The 14,013-nt window shown below is 38.4% G+C and overlaps 1 long non-coding RNA gene across 1 annotated transcript; it reads right to left on the reverse strand.

Annotated features, from left to right (window-relative positions):
* Positions 1 to 12,969: 12,969 nt before the first annotated feature.
* LOC139987552 (uncharacterized) lies at positions 12,970 to 13,696 on the reverse strand. Its single transcript, XR_011799875.1, has 2 exons — positions 13,477 to 13,696; positions 12,970 to 13,383 (listed from the first exon to the last, which is right to left on the reverse strand). It is a non-coding gene; the product is annotated as an uncharacterized lncRNA (long non-coding RNA).
* Positions 13,697 to 14,013: the final 317 nt, after the last annotated feature.

Consider the following 14,013-nt stretch of genomic DNA (forward strand, 5'->3'; position numbering starts at 1 on the left):
GGTAATTTTTCTCATCAGAGCACGGGCGCTCGAGTATCCCGTGGGACGCCCTGGGCAGTGGGACGCTCGTCACCCCACCTACTCCCTTTCTGTCCGTATGTCTGTCCATCCGTTCGTCCGTTCGTCTGTCTGACGGCGCGGGATTCAGAGAAACGTATTAATACGTAATCAGCCGGGAGCTGCCTTCGCTGTCCTGCTATGTTGCTTGCTTCTTCCGTTGCTCGTTGCGTATGCCATTGCTACTCCTCTGATGCCATGTTGTTAATGCGGGTATAAGTGTGTAGAATTTACGCTCTCTTTTATACATAGCTTTAACGTTACAACGATGTTTTCTCCTGCTACTCAGCTCGCTTCCTGTACGTTCCGTATCGTATTTTATATCGACGTTTTGCACCCTGTTCCTTTCACCTTTTAATTAATTTACGTATCTTAAATTGATAAGGGGCAGGGAGATTGACGAGCACCGTTTCGCTTTCCGTCAGATGCATTTTCAAGTTTCATCGTATCGAATAAAACGTTGAAGTAGATAAAGTGGAATAAATAGAAAAGGGGGCAGTAAAATGTCTGTACGAGTGATAATAATAAAACAGAAGATCCTGATTAAGGAAGTCGTGCGATTCTTTGAATTCCCAAAGCATAGAATTTTACGAAGCATTCGGTTGTTGTAGGTGGTGAGATCGTTGATAAAGTGTTCAATTTCTATAGAATTTCCACTGGATAAAACGTACATGATATGCTAGAAGATGTTGCAATGAATATCAAAGTGCGCGAACTAATCGAACCTTGCACAAGTCAGACTGGTTTTCAATTGTAATAGTTGACCATTGAAATGATCAGATTGGAAATTTTAAAAATGGTTAGATTGTGATATGTACCCCGTTTCCGTTGAACTCCTCAATCGATGTTAGAAAAGGATCAATAATAAAGAAAGCATAAAATATATCAAAGATACCACGTACCTCGATATTTCATAGGAATTCAAATTAGGCTACTGCATCGGAAAGGCGAACCTTATCCGAGAATTGTTGAAACTCCGAGTGAAATCCCTTAAAGCTGTGTTAGTCTCTCGCTCGAAAGCCGTTTCCTCTTTCTGTCTTTCCTGAGACGAAATATCCGCGGGCTAAGATGGCGTCCTTTCGAGGGCTGGTTTTGAAAGAGAAACAGACGAACGGAGGGAGACTGAGCGAGAAAGGAGACCGTTTGGTAGTTGAGGAAAGTGTACGGGTAGCAAGGAACCGTGGAGGGTCGACGAAGATGGGTATTTGTGTAATATTCCGTTTGTCTTGCCTTCAGAGCATCCGCTAATGTACACAACACTAGTACTGTAACGAAGACACTTGGCAGGGAGCAAGAGGCAGGCTACGACGATGCCAACCAGCACCGCTACTAAGATTGTTATTGTACAATTTGCTACATCTAAGGCACATCCCGCGTCGAGTGTGAGGGCAGCACCTTTGGACATCAGTCGGAGTATCACACAGGACGTCTAGTTGCTCTTCCTTTTCCCCGCGTACTCAGCAACGTGCTACACATACACCTGGAAATTCTATTGTCCTAAATCGAGCTGCTGGCCTGATAATATTATATCGATTGACAAGTTGTCGTATAACCTCTACTTTCCAGAAATGTGCACGATTATAAGCTCGCCTTGTACTGCTAAACGTTGCTCATAAATTAGACAGAATATTTTTCATTCGATGGAACCGATGATGAGATATTTGGACTAAAGTTTCCCTGTTGATTAAGATCAAAGTGAAGTACCGGTATTCCATAGATCTACGAGAGTGTGTCCAGATCAGAACCTAGGCTAACTTGCATCTGAAGCGATAACGAAATCTTGCGAGGTTACCAACACGCAATGGAAATTTCCACGGTAATTCGATAAAAACTAAGAGACTCGGGCGCAACAGGCGTGAAATCGGATTAAAGGCCGCGAGATTTCGAAGCGTGCCGCTAAAGCCGAGTAGAAAGTTCGCGTTGTTCCCGCGGAATTATGCGACCGGAAGTGGCTTCGTTTAGTCATATTTACTGATCTCTGCCACCTTTCATCTCCCATCACCTCCTCCTCCTGCGAACAAGTTACAGAATCACGAGCATTTTGCGAGCGAATTGTGACTACCAGAAACTCTTGTTTGTGTGCGACTAGTCAATCTTCTGGGCATAAAGAGAGGGAGAGAGAGAGAGGGAAAGAGGGTGAGGGTGGTTCGGGGTGGCGGTAGTAAAGTGGCTGTTCTTACACAAATAAAACAGCACTTAGTACGAGTACTTACCCTCTCTCTCTCTCTCTCATTTTACCTCTCTTTCTCTCTCAGTTTGCGACGACACAGACAATGGGAATGTGACATGTGCCCGGGCTCCCTACAACAGCAGGTAACGCCGCGATACGAACTCGTATGCAAATCCACTGGAGTATGCACTTCAACTGAAGCTACAGAAGCATGAGTTTCAGCAAAACTCTTCGGTTAAATCAGAGGACGACCGTAATCACTCAATCCTCTCCGCGTCTTACTCTCACTTTTCGGGTATTAAACGCGGATTACCTCGGAAACATTGACAAAACGCTGCGAGAGCCAGTCTGCATATATGCTTGAAAAAATCATTATACTTTTCTTAACACTTTCGCAACTGCTATACGTAATACTCACATTAATTCTCTTCAACATATGCTTGCTATATTATATCGAACTTGTTTAGGCTTGGATTCGTTGCATCCGTACAATATAACAGCGCGGAAGACAGTAAACGCCAAGTTACTAAACAGTTTAGCAATTCGTATAATAAGAACCCACTAATTCTACCGATTGCCTATGATTTGTTAGATACAGCATCTCTGACAATATACGTGTTACCACAAGAGCAATCAACATTATTAGAAATGCGAAGAAAATACAATGTGAGGTTTTGATGACTGCTATTAGAACGGCAGCTGTAAAGGATTTTCAACTGTAAACTGTACAACTTGAAGTACGATATCCTTCCCTACGTCCAATACATTTTATTCCAAAGAGGAAACTACTTAGTTCGGTAGTACTATAGTTAGATAGGTTGAGCAATCTATGAGAAAAATGGCCAACTATCGTCATCGGAAGGACGGACGAGGGAACGAGATGACGCTGAAATGCCGTGGGCCGATTACTCGGCCACCCGAGTACAAACAGCAGATCGCTTCGTAAATGCATGAAACACGATATGAAATGCACGAGTTCGGACGTTTTGGCATCCGGACAAGCAGACAATCAACTCATCGAGGCGTGTGGATGCATTTTTATTATATATTATAGACTGCCCAATGCTTTCCTCCATATCGTACGTCACTCACGATGTCAGTCGCTAACGTACCGTCTCGAACGTATTTCACGTACCGGGTGTTCCGAAAATAGATTTAAAAAGAAAACACGTACGTGAACGAGTTCTTAATTATTCCAGCAAGAGTCATTTTGTTCAAGCGTAATTACATCTAGATGGATCTTGTATAGCTGTCTATACATACATTTGAAAGACTGTAACCTCCTTTCGTGGAATTTATAAATTGGATCGAATGGTTAAGCAATACCTGAAGTTTCATTGTTATTTGTGTGTCAATGTTTCTATATAGAAACAATGTGAATGTGTGTGGATAATTACCTGCATGTACAACTTCTCAACAAATTATACGCTAGCCGCTATCATTTTGTCGATCAAGAACGAACGAAGCTTACTCGTAATAATCTCTCTGTCACTTCGAAGTGACGATAATGTTAAGGTTGCAGGCATTTGCATATGGAAAAGGCAATCGATATATTTAGATCGGACAATCGGTCACTGGTTACTCGATGATTAAAAAGCAATTTTCTTCCCAAGAAACTTTTTTTCATAAGGCGAACATACCGAGCTTGAGCAATATATTTCTTATTAAATATCGAAGAACAGATCAACCAAATCGACCATTAAATGCTTAACAAAAAACTTTCCCTTGTAGAAATATACATACTATCTCATGACGAAGATATACTGAGGATAAGACTGAGCAACATTCCCTTGGTCAAATGCTTAATAATAAATGAAGAAAACATACTGGATAATTTATAAATTCCATGATGAATTTCTTTTTCAGGAAATGACTCTTTCGATAACGTCGATGTACCTAGCAATATTTCTTTAAATATCTCCTAACAGCGAACAAACCACTTGATAATTAAAAACCAATTTCTTTCCGAACAGGTAGCCTACATAATTATAGAAAAGGAAGCAACATTCCCTTGATCGAATGCTGAATGACAAATCAATCAAACAGAGCGCTCTATTAAAAAGCAATTTCCTTTCAACTAGCTAACCTAACCGTACAGAACTGAGCATTATTCCTCTGGTCGAATGTCGGCAGATCAATCGAATAAAACGCTTGATAATTAAAGGGTAATTTCTTTTCCATAAACTAATCTAATCATCAATCAAGTATGGAATAGCAGATCAGGTAAAATAGCGATAAGTAAAGAACCAATCAGCAAAGCAAAGATAGACAAACGATCAACGTAAGACTGACATAGATTATCACAAGATTTCGGGAAGGATTTGATTTATTGCCCAACACCCAGTATAGATTTCGGATATAGGTGTATCGAGCCGTATCTGGCTATATCAACCGTACACATAATTACCATCTGATAGAGTTCGTTGTCTGTCGGGAGGCTGATTTCATACTTGTTCTTGTTGCCGACCCGTCAAAGGTATCCCCGTGGCGGTAGGACGGTCAATCTCGGATGGGGACCCAAGGGCCGTATGGGCTCCTTCTCCCGTCTCGACCAATCACCGACCCTTTACACTCACCCGTACCATCGAGCAATCGTAAGAGAAAAAAAAAAATGTTGCGATTAGGCTTGCTCCAAGACGATGCATCAACCAGTTCGAGAGCCTCGGCCGCTTCGATGGCCGATCGAAATTCACTCAACTCCAACCGAGCAAAGACAACCCTCTCTGACCGATCAATTCAATTTATCAGTTGGCGATTTGATAGGTTTCCGTATCTATTCTAAATTTTTATTACAGGCCAAGGTGTAATTTCTGTTTTGAAAAGATTACTTTCTCAGTTTTCATTCTGGTTTAGGAAATATAAATTTATTGATGGAACATTCTATCGGTGAATGATCCTGGTCATGTGAAATTAACAGAAAATATAAATAACAAAGAGACTGTGTTCTTTTAGAAATAGCTAGAACGAAAATAGAAACTGGTCAGCAATGAGCAGAGAAAGAAGTAATCTATTGTGGTGATTGTTATAAATCATACGAAGAACAAAACGAGGAATTAATATATAAAATGTAGTAAATGAATATTTGAAGAAAATGCAGAGCCAGAATGTAGATTATTTTTCAAGAATAAAATCAATTTTCTTTCGAGGAATTAGCAAAGTTGAATAGTATTCCTTTCGTCAAGTATCCAATAGCAGATCAATCAAAATAGTAAAAAATAAATGGCCAATTAACGAAATTCCAATACACGATAGTCAGAGTAAGATAACCAAAGTAAATAAATTTCTTAGCGACGTACTAAATTTTATCTAGAAAATGTTTGATGTAACTGGAATTCTATCATTCCCACGTCGGCGGACTGGGTCTGAAAGACGCGCCTTCATTGAAATCGTCGATGTAACGCAATCAACGTAACACCTGTCGAAAATGCAGATTTACGGTGCAGCTGCTTCCGCCGGCACAGACAAGCAATAATTCCAGGGGAGATCAAGAACTCGTCCATAATTTCGTCGCTTCTTCTATTTCCTTCCATCTCCTTTTCTGTCCGCTAGATAAGTTCTCGCTCTTTTTCGTTCGCGCAGCGAAAAGTATTGTTTAATCAAAGTACGTCAAAATATTAGGGCTCTAACCTATTGCTATTCCCTGTGATCCGTGTCTGAGAAATCCTCCCACTGCCTCAGGCTCGTCGACATTAACGCAGGCAGTGGTCTATCTTCTATGCAACTGGTGCATTTAATCGCTTGTACCGGGTAGGCGGTTCTGAGAAAAGTGTTAGGTTCAGAAAAGATTAGGTTCATTAGTTTCGTGTACAGTGGCGAACAAAAGTATTAACAGACGCTAGATTTTCTAGTAAAATTTTGAATTAAGTAAATTCTTCAATTTTGCTTCCAATTTTCTTTCTTTCTTTTCGTGTTAGCTGAGTTGGACGAAATATTTTGCATTTGTCGGGGCTGAAAAATATTTCATCGATGTTTAGGTGAAAATCTATAATATTTTATAATATTCGTCAAGATAATTATCAAAGAATTTGAAAGAGGTTCTGTTATCAGAAAAGATGTTTTTCTGGTTTGCTTATTTATTTCTAATATAGCGCATAATAGTATGGTTGTAAGAGTAATTAGTTTTCTTTTTTGCAATTACAGTACAGCATTATTGAGCCTTAAAATATCTAGAATGAAATCATCTTCTGATGTTTTATCATTAACAATGTGAATTGCATCTTTTATGGTCTGTAAGTTTTATGCGTTTTTCATTAGGACCAGTGCAAGGGGCTTTAAACACTTATTATGTAGCAGTCACTTCCGCAGTTGTATTACTAAATAATCTGATCATCTTTAGGTAATCAGATTTTCGAGGTGTTACATGCAGTGACTGAGGCACATCCTCTGTTCTATTAATTGTAACACATCTACTCAATTCTGTTTCACAAAAATATTGCTAACCTGGCTATATTTTTCTTAAAAAATGATGCACTAATCGTGCTGAGAGAAAACTATATAATACTATCAACGATTAAAACATAAAATTCTTACAAAGAAAATCAAAATGAAAAATGTACGAAAAAATACTTAATACATGAAAAAAGATCTTTACGAAAGGTAATCCAAATTCCTAAAAACATATCGTTGTATTTATAAAATTGATCAAATTTCTATGAAAAATTGCAAGTTGGTCATCTTGACCACTGTGGTAGTTGTGATATTAAAAAGAAACGTAACTCGATGTTCGGAAATTTATTCGGTTGTAAATCAGAACGTACAGGTCTATCTCGACACGTCACAATGACAAGCAACCACGCGTGTGCGAACACATCCCCCTTTACAGAGCCAAAAGACCTATCGAGGCAACGTTTGTCACACGCATGAATTCTTTTGTTATGATTTTGTCAAGCCATTCATCGGTCTGCATTCGCTTCGATGGGGCCAAGTCTCCCACGCGTAACACCTATGGAACCTGTTTTCTTCTTCCATCAGCCAGATGAGGTGCCGAGATGAAAAAAAAGAAAGAAGAAGAAAAAAAGAATCGAAACTTATTTCGGCTCCTTCAAGCGGAAAGCATCTTTCTATCGAGTGCTTTGCACTCTGGATTCACTTCACCGGCTTTTCACAGTAGCGTGAACTACGACCTCTGTGGAAAAGTAGAGTATAATCTTTTGCTACGGTATATGACAATTTTATAGAACTATATAAAATTGCAAGTATAATATATTTCTTTGAAGTTCTCCTATCAGAAGCGTATACCGATAAGGCTACCGAGCGAAGAGAAGATAATTCGAATGGTAATTGCAGAACGAGTTAATCTTTCAAATTGGTTCATTTTAAACGAGCCCTGCCGAGGGAACAAAACATCACCTGCCGCTCGATGACGATCACGAGGAGGCGGAGGACTATTGTCGGCCGCGTCCGGTTTTATACGAACTCCATTGTCCCGGACTTATATTTATTCATTAACAATTACCGGCTACTCGCAATACCTTGTGTTGTACGTTTGATCGCAGCTGTTTGTCAATGAGCATCGCCATATCGTGACTGCATAAAAATTGAAATATATATCACAGCACAAAGGGAAAGAAAATTCAACGAAGGCAATTACGTTGCATCTAAGATATCCGCTGCAATTTTAATAATATCTATCGAAAGTGAAAATCGATGTATTGGATAGAAGAAAATAATCTCTGAACCGAGATTACAGTTGAAAGGAGAATTTATGGTTAAGTCATCCATAAAAGGGTAGATCCAGTAGTGTCTCCGAGGAAAATAATCTTTCGAGAACTCGATGTCGAACTGATACCTTTTCCACAGACTTTTGTCAAGGAATTTCTGTTCGTTGTTCCATTTTATACATTTTGTTAGATACTCGTGAGAAATCGGGGATATTCGGGGCGTTTACGATTCAACTTGCTTCGAGAAACTGTCGTATACATTGGGTTTTGTTTCGTATTTTTGGAAGGTAATCTATTCTGAACTATCATTAACTGGTTTCCTTGAAGTATTTAGCGATTCATCTTCTCCAAATGTTTAAAAAAAGTTTTCAAAATCTGATTTTCATAATGTGCAATCAACATGAAATTAGGAGGAGAATAATGGATTTCATGAAATTAGCAGGAGAATAATGGAGCAGTACATCTAGGAACAAGTATAGCATTTCTGTTAGTGTCATTATTTTGCTAAATAGACGAAGGAATCAAATAGGAAAATTATATCGCTAGAAAATCGCCAAATCTATCTCGGCATTAATCTCTTCAAGAATACTGCTAAGTTTAATTTATATAATGAAATTATCTTGAACAAATACAGATCTCCAATCATACGTAATTATACGAAATCCTTTAACAAGTATTTAACCATAACATGCAATTCCGTGTACGTGTATCATTCCCTCATAAACAAAAATACGATTATCTTCTACCTTAAATAAATTGTTCCCCGAAGAGACATATTCCGTCAATGGCTAACTTAAAACTTACGTTCTTTCATTAATCCATTGTATCGTTATACAAAAATACCAGTAATTTCTTGTCCGTGGCATACATTATCAACAAGATCTGTCCATTACTTGAATTAACAGATGAACGCACATGGGAATTCAGTTGAAGCTTGGGTAGAGGGAAGAGAGAGGTGCAGTTCGGCTGAACTGTTCGGGAAGAGCACCGCCGACGGGTGCCGATCAATTAACTAATGATCGCTAATTAACGTTCCCCCAGGGCGGTAATACCCGATAACGCCGGCTCGACGCACCAGCCTTACGTTAACCATCGCTCGTGGAGCCGGAACAATCTTGGCGAAGGCCTTAGTTTGAGTTTAACCGTGGCTCAGCACCGTGCTGAGTAATCAAACAATTACGAGGGGGTGAAAGGTGGTGGTGGCGGTGTTGGATTGGTGGGGGCAGGGATCGCACCACGGCAGCGGCGGCGGCGGTGGCTTTCAACCGTTCACAGTCGAATCTTCCTGAAATGCAGAGAGAATGGACGAAACGAAGGGCGAAATCGGACTAGGAACTGAGAGACGGTTACCAGTCGAACTCGGAGCGCGTACGAAGACAGCGATTTCAGCAAAATAACGCTCGTCGATCGATATGATCGCCGACCAGAATTCGGCAACTCGCGGAATACCGTCTAATTGACTGTTAAATTATCGCCGCTAAGAATTCGAACCCTCTTCTGTTTCCACTTTCCACGTACCTTTTGTTCAATGGTTTGCTTCGTTTCCAGGTTACGGCAAGACTTCCAGCTATGCAGAGTTCGGTTCTATGTGTATCGAAACTTTGGTAAGAGTTTGGTTTGGATGAAGTTCCAGATAGTTTGGAGAGATATTTGTATTTTAGACATTGCAAAATGTGTTTGCAATCACTTATTGTGTAACTGATTGCGTTCCACGTTAGCTAATTGTATCTATAAATTAATATATCGTATCTTTTTGCTGAAACTTTAACGATGTCAAATCTTCGGTTTCGTTGATTAATACATTTGTCACTGGGTTTGTCGAAAAGATATTAGGGCAGATAACAGAAGAATTACGGAAAACCGAATTCTTTTAACATGCCCGGCGTGTTTAGTCAATTTTCACACTGGACTACGAAAGTACAGTACTTCTACGCTGATGTTCGACGTTCACTGAATAGTTTTGTAACATGCTTGTAAGAAACATTTATAGAAAGAATTCATGTATATCTAAAACACCGACCACGGGCTTAGCAGAGTTAAACAATAGGAAATTACATTTTACATTAAAAAGATTGGTTTCAATATCCACACGTGTTAATTTTGTCTGTTGTAAATTTTATAAATTTTTATGCTCGATCCTTAACAATCTACAGATTGTTTTAATCCGTACACTCGAACATTCGGATCTATTATACCCTTTATAGCCTAATACTTACATATTTATAACACAACTTAAAGATCAGCAGGGAAATTAGATTTCAAGGAGATACGTAGTTCGTAGTAAGAAAATGCCGGAAGGGAGGGCCGCGGGAGAAGCGATGCAGGAAATATACGTAGTACGATACAATGTGCGAAAGGTGAAGCTAATAAGCCACGAAGCCAAGTCCACTTGCGGCTAATCCAAGGACAGAAATGGCCGGTGCTCCCTTTACGGCTCGTAAAACTTTCGAAAGAGGCAGGAAGGAAAGCAGCAACCGAGAAAGTATTCGCACAAAATTGAAAACTGGACGACATGCATATTCATGGTGGTAGCTTTAATATATGTTTTACGGCTTCTGCTGGTTCTCTCTCCATCACGGTTTTCCTCTTCCTGTCTTCCAATTGCTACTTTCTTCTAAACCGTGGCCACTCATCATCCTTTCCCGAACAAAATTTTCGAAGTGCTCAACATTTTTAAGACTTTGGAAACTTCGTACGAACATTTTTGACAAGTACCGTATCTATAAATGAATTAAAACATAATTTAATTGCAAGATGTCTGTATGAAAGAAGACTTTGACTATAGAAGAATAGAATGAAATGTCACTGATCGAAACATCTAGTATGAAAAATCATTACGTACGTGTGCAGCTTTTCTTTTCCCTTACCTTTTTCTTTTTTTTTTTTTTTTTTTTTTAACTGAACATTCTTTGAAACAATGTTGTTTCACTCGGAATTCATGTAGCTGCTTGTGAATACAAAATTGCTCGATCGATTCTTAATCACTGTTAGTCAAATATATTTCTCGTGTATCCTGTGGCTTTTCAAAATCGACGTCTTTTAATACGAAACCTGTATTTCGATTCTAAAAATTTGTCCCGAAAACCGAAGAAACAGAAAATGGCGACAATAACTCAAGGATTTTAATCGACTCCACAATGACGTTTATTCCAATGGTATATCCAATAAATAAATTAGATTGATAGGAAAGTCGAAATGCTGAAAAGATAGTGAAAATGAAAGAAGGGGATGGGGCAGTAGACGTCTCTTGAAAGCAGATTTTAATCGAGAGTCAAGCCGAGACAACGAATTTACGATCCAGCATGGCTCTTTAGCAACTCGATTTAAGGCCGTTCGTCGAACCAAACGATGCGGTAATTAACATAAAGTATTAATAACGATTCTATCGCTGACGGTTCTCTTTTTTATGCCGAAGCTCTTTTTCCACGGTTTATGCGCCCATTAGATTTTACGATCGCACCGAAAAATAGCCGAACGATGGTGCGTAGGGGGTCCCAGGATTCATCCTTTTTTTTCTATCCTATTCACCTTTCTTCTGGTGTCTTTCGTTTTATCTACCTATCGCGTATTTATTCTCGCACTTTCACTGTATCAACGCTTGAACAGAAGCACGTGTAAAGCAAATTGAAAACTGATGGAAAAGCAGCATACAGTGATTTTTTGTATAAAATGTTCATCGAAAGTATAAAATTATAAAATTCACACAAAGTTCCAATTTGGAATAATTTTAATTATAAAAATCTAGCCACGTATCATGGAAAAGCGATTATCTTTTTATTTTCTAGGTTCGATATTTTATAATAAAATTTCATATTCTTAAATGGAAGATATAACATTCTCTTTGAAAACAAAGCAAACTTGATCTACAATTCTACCAAAGTGTTATACGAATGAATCATAGCGTATATACTACATTATTGGTGAATATAAGAGAATCTCAAAGCATTGATGACTGTTATCTATGAGAAAATGGATAAGCGCAAAGATATTCTACTATTTTTTACCGACTATCCACCAGAACTGAGTTATGAGAAGATCGCTGTAGGTGGTCTTGCGCGAGATAATCAAACTTCAAATAAATAAAACTATTCCTTCCAGCTCGAAAGCTATTCTTTTGTACGTACTATTCTCTTGGCACGTGTTTATACCTTACAGATGTTAAATGGCATTTAATCATTAGCATCATTACGTTATTTTTAGTAAAAGTGATTCAACGTGTAATAAAAAATTCTTCAATTAGCTAAAAACGGCAATTTAACCAAAACGTGTAACAAATTCCAATTAATTTTAGTTAAGGCAGGATATAATGATTCTGATGGTTGACTGGACCAAGATCGCTGTCCACTTCATTTTCGATTCGAAATATCAGCAGGTGGGCATACCTGACAGCTGTACAACTCGACATTCGTTCACGGTATTATTAGCATTCACAAAAATGCAGACCAGAACGGATCGATGCCCAAAATTAGCTGTCCAATATTAATTAGCTTTTAGTCTAATTGCGATTTTATTTGTCCAACCAAATGGGAAACCGAACCGATCGAGATCTCAATCTCATAAAATATAATTAATAGACGAATTCTTGTTACGAGTTTGAGAAATCAGTTACAGTAAATCTATAAAGAAACACAGTCTAAGAATCTCAGAAGATTAAATTTGGAAGAGAAGCGATAAAACTAAATTTATAAATCCATATAGTTTTTCCTTCCAACCATTAGTGTCATCCGCGATATAATAATTAATTAAATGTATTTGGAAAGTGAAAATATGACACTACGAAAACTTTGTCAGCACCAATAAATATAGAATAAAATATAAAAATTTACACAAAAAAGTACAACTAGTACATTAAGTAGATTTAACATTAACTATGTTAACTAATTTACGTCATCAGTAATGCATTTTTGTAAAATCTTTAAATGAAATCCTCTCGTACGCATAACGTAATATAAGTAGCCCTAGAAAATATTAAATTTTCCAATAAATTTATCAAAACTCTATAGATCGTTTATGTAGAAATAAAATAATTGATTACTGTTGTTAGTTACCAAGGAAAATAGAGTTAGAAAATGAACAAAAATGGACTTATTGTAATCGTACATTTGCCGCGTAATTTTCAATTCATTTATAATCTCGAAGTTTGCATCTAATTGTCCCCGTTTCGATCAGTCAGACAGAATGTTACGGAAGACAGTGGTAGAGCTTGATAGAGCAGCCATACATATCTCGGTCACGGAAAGAGCAACCGGGAATTTTTCTCATGAAAAGGACCCGATAATGCGTCACGACATTTTCCGTCTATCCGGTGGATCTTCTTCGTGGAATAAATATGTAAATAGGAATTTCTCGTTTCTCTCGCGGCCGCGCACAAGACTCGCGACAATCTTGACCTCTCTTGCTCGTAGCTGGTGTCTTCCTCTTTGTTCAGGCCTGGCTTTCGCTCTTCTCTCGCCAATGTCTCGTGGAAAGACGTCGAACGCCGCTACTGCGTTCTACCTGCGATATCAGGCCCGGTCTCGCTTGAATAATTCAACGTGCACGCTGCTGCCGATTTGCAAACGCGGATGGAACATCGATACTTGTACGTACCAATGTATCCCGAACTTTTGAAGACGTCCAGAAACTGAATTGTTGCTGTGGGAAGCTCTAAAGGCTACTCGCTCTGTCAGCCATTGTTCGTGTCGAACGATCGTATAAAAGAAAGGAGATGGAAAAGATGAAAGGCAAACGTTTTTTCACGATGACCAGACTCTATATAATACGTGTACAACTGAATATTGAAACTTATTAACGGAATGGACAATCGACTGTTTAACACTAGAGGTACCACGCCAATCAAAATGACTAGTTTGACAACTTTATTTTAAAATTCCTACTTCACGTTACATTTTTACTCTGCAATAATGTAATGACTTTTGCAGGGATAGCTAAAGGAATAATATAATAAACTTTAATTTTGCTCCCAATTTAGGAAAAAGTAAAAAGGGCCTATCTGAAACGATCGAATTTTATAATAAAACAAAATTTGGCGTAGATATAGCAGACCAGATGGCAAAAAAATATAGCGTGATGTCGGGATCAAGAAGATGGCCACTTCAAATATTTTTTAATATTTTAGATTTAGCT

This window comes from Bombus fervidus, chromosome 5 (genome assembly GCF_041682495.2).
Source record: "Bombus fervidus isolate BK054 chromosome 5, iyBomFerv1, whole genome shotgun sequence".
NCBI classification, from domain to species: Eukaryota; Metazoa; Arthropoda; class Insecta; order Hymenoptera; family Apidae; genus Bombus; species Bombus fervidus.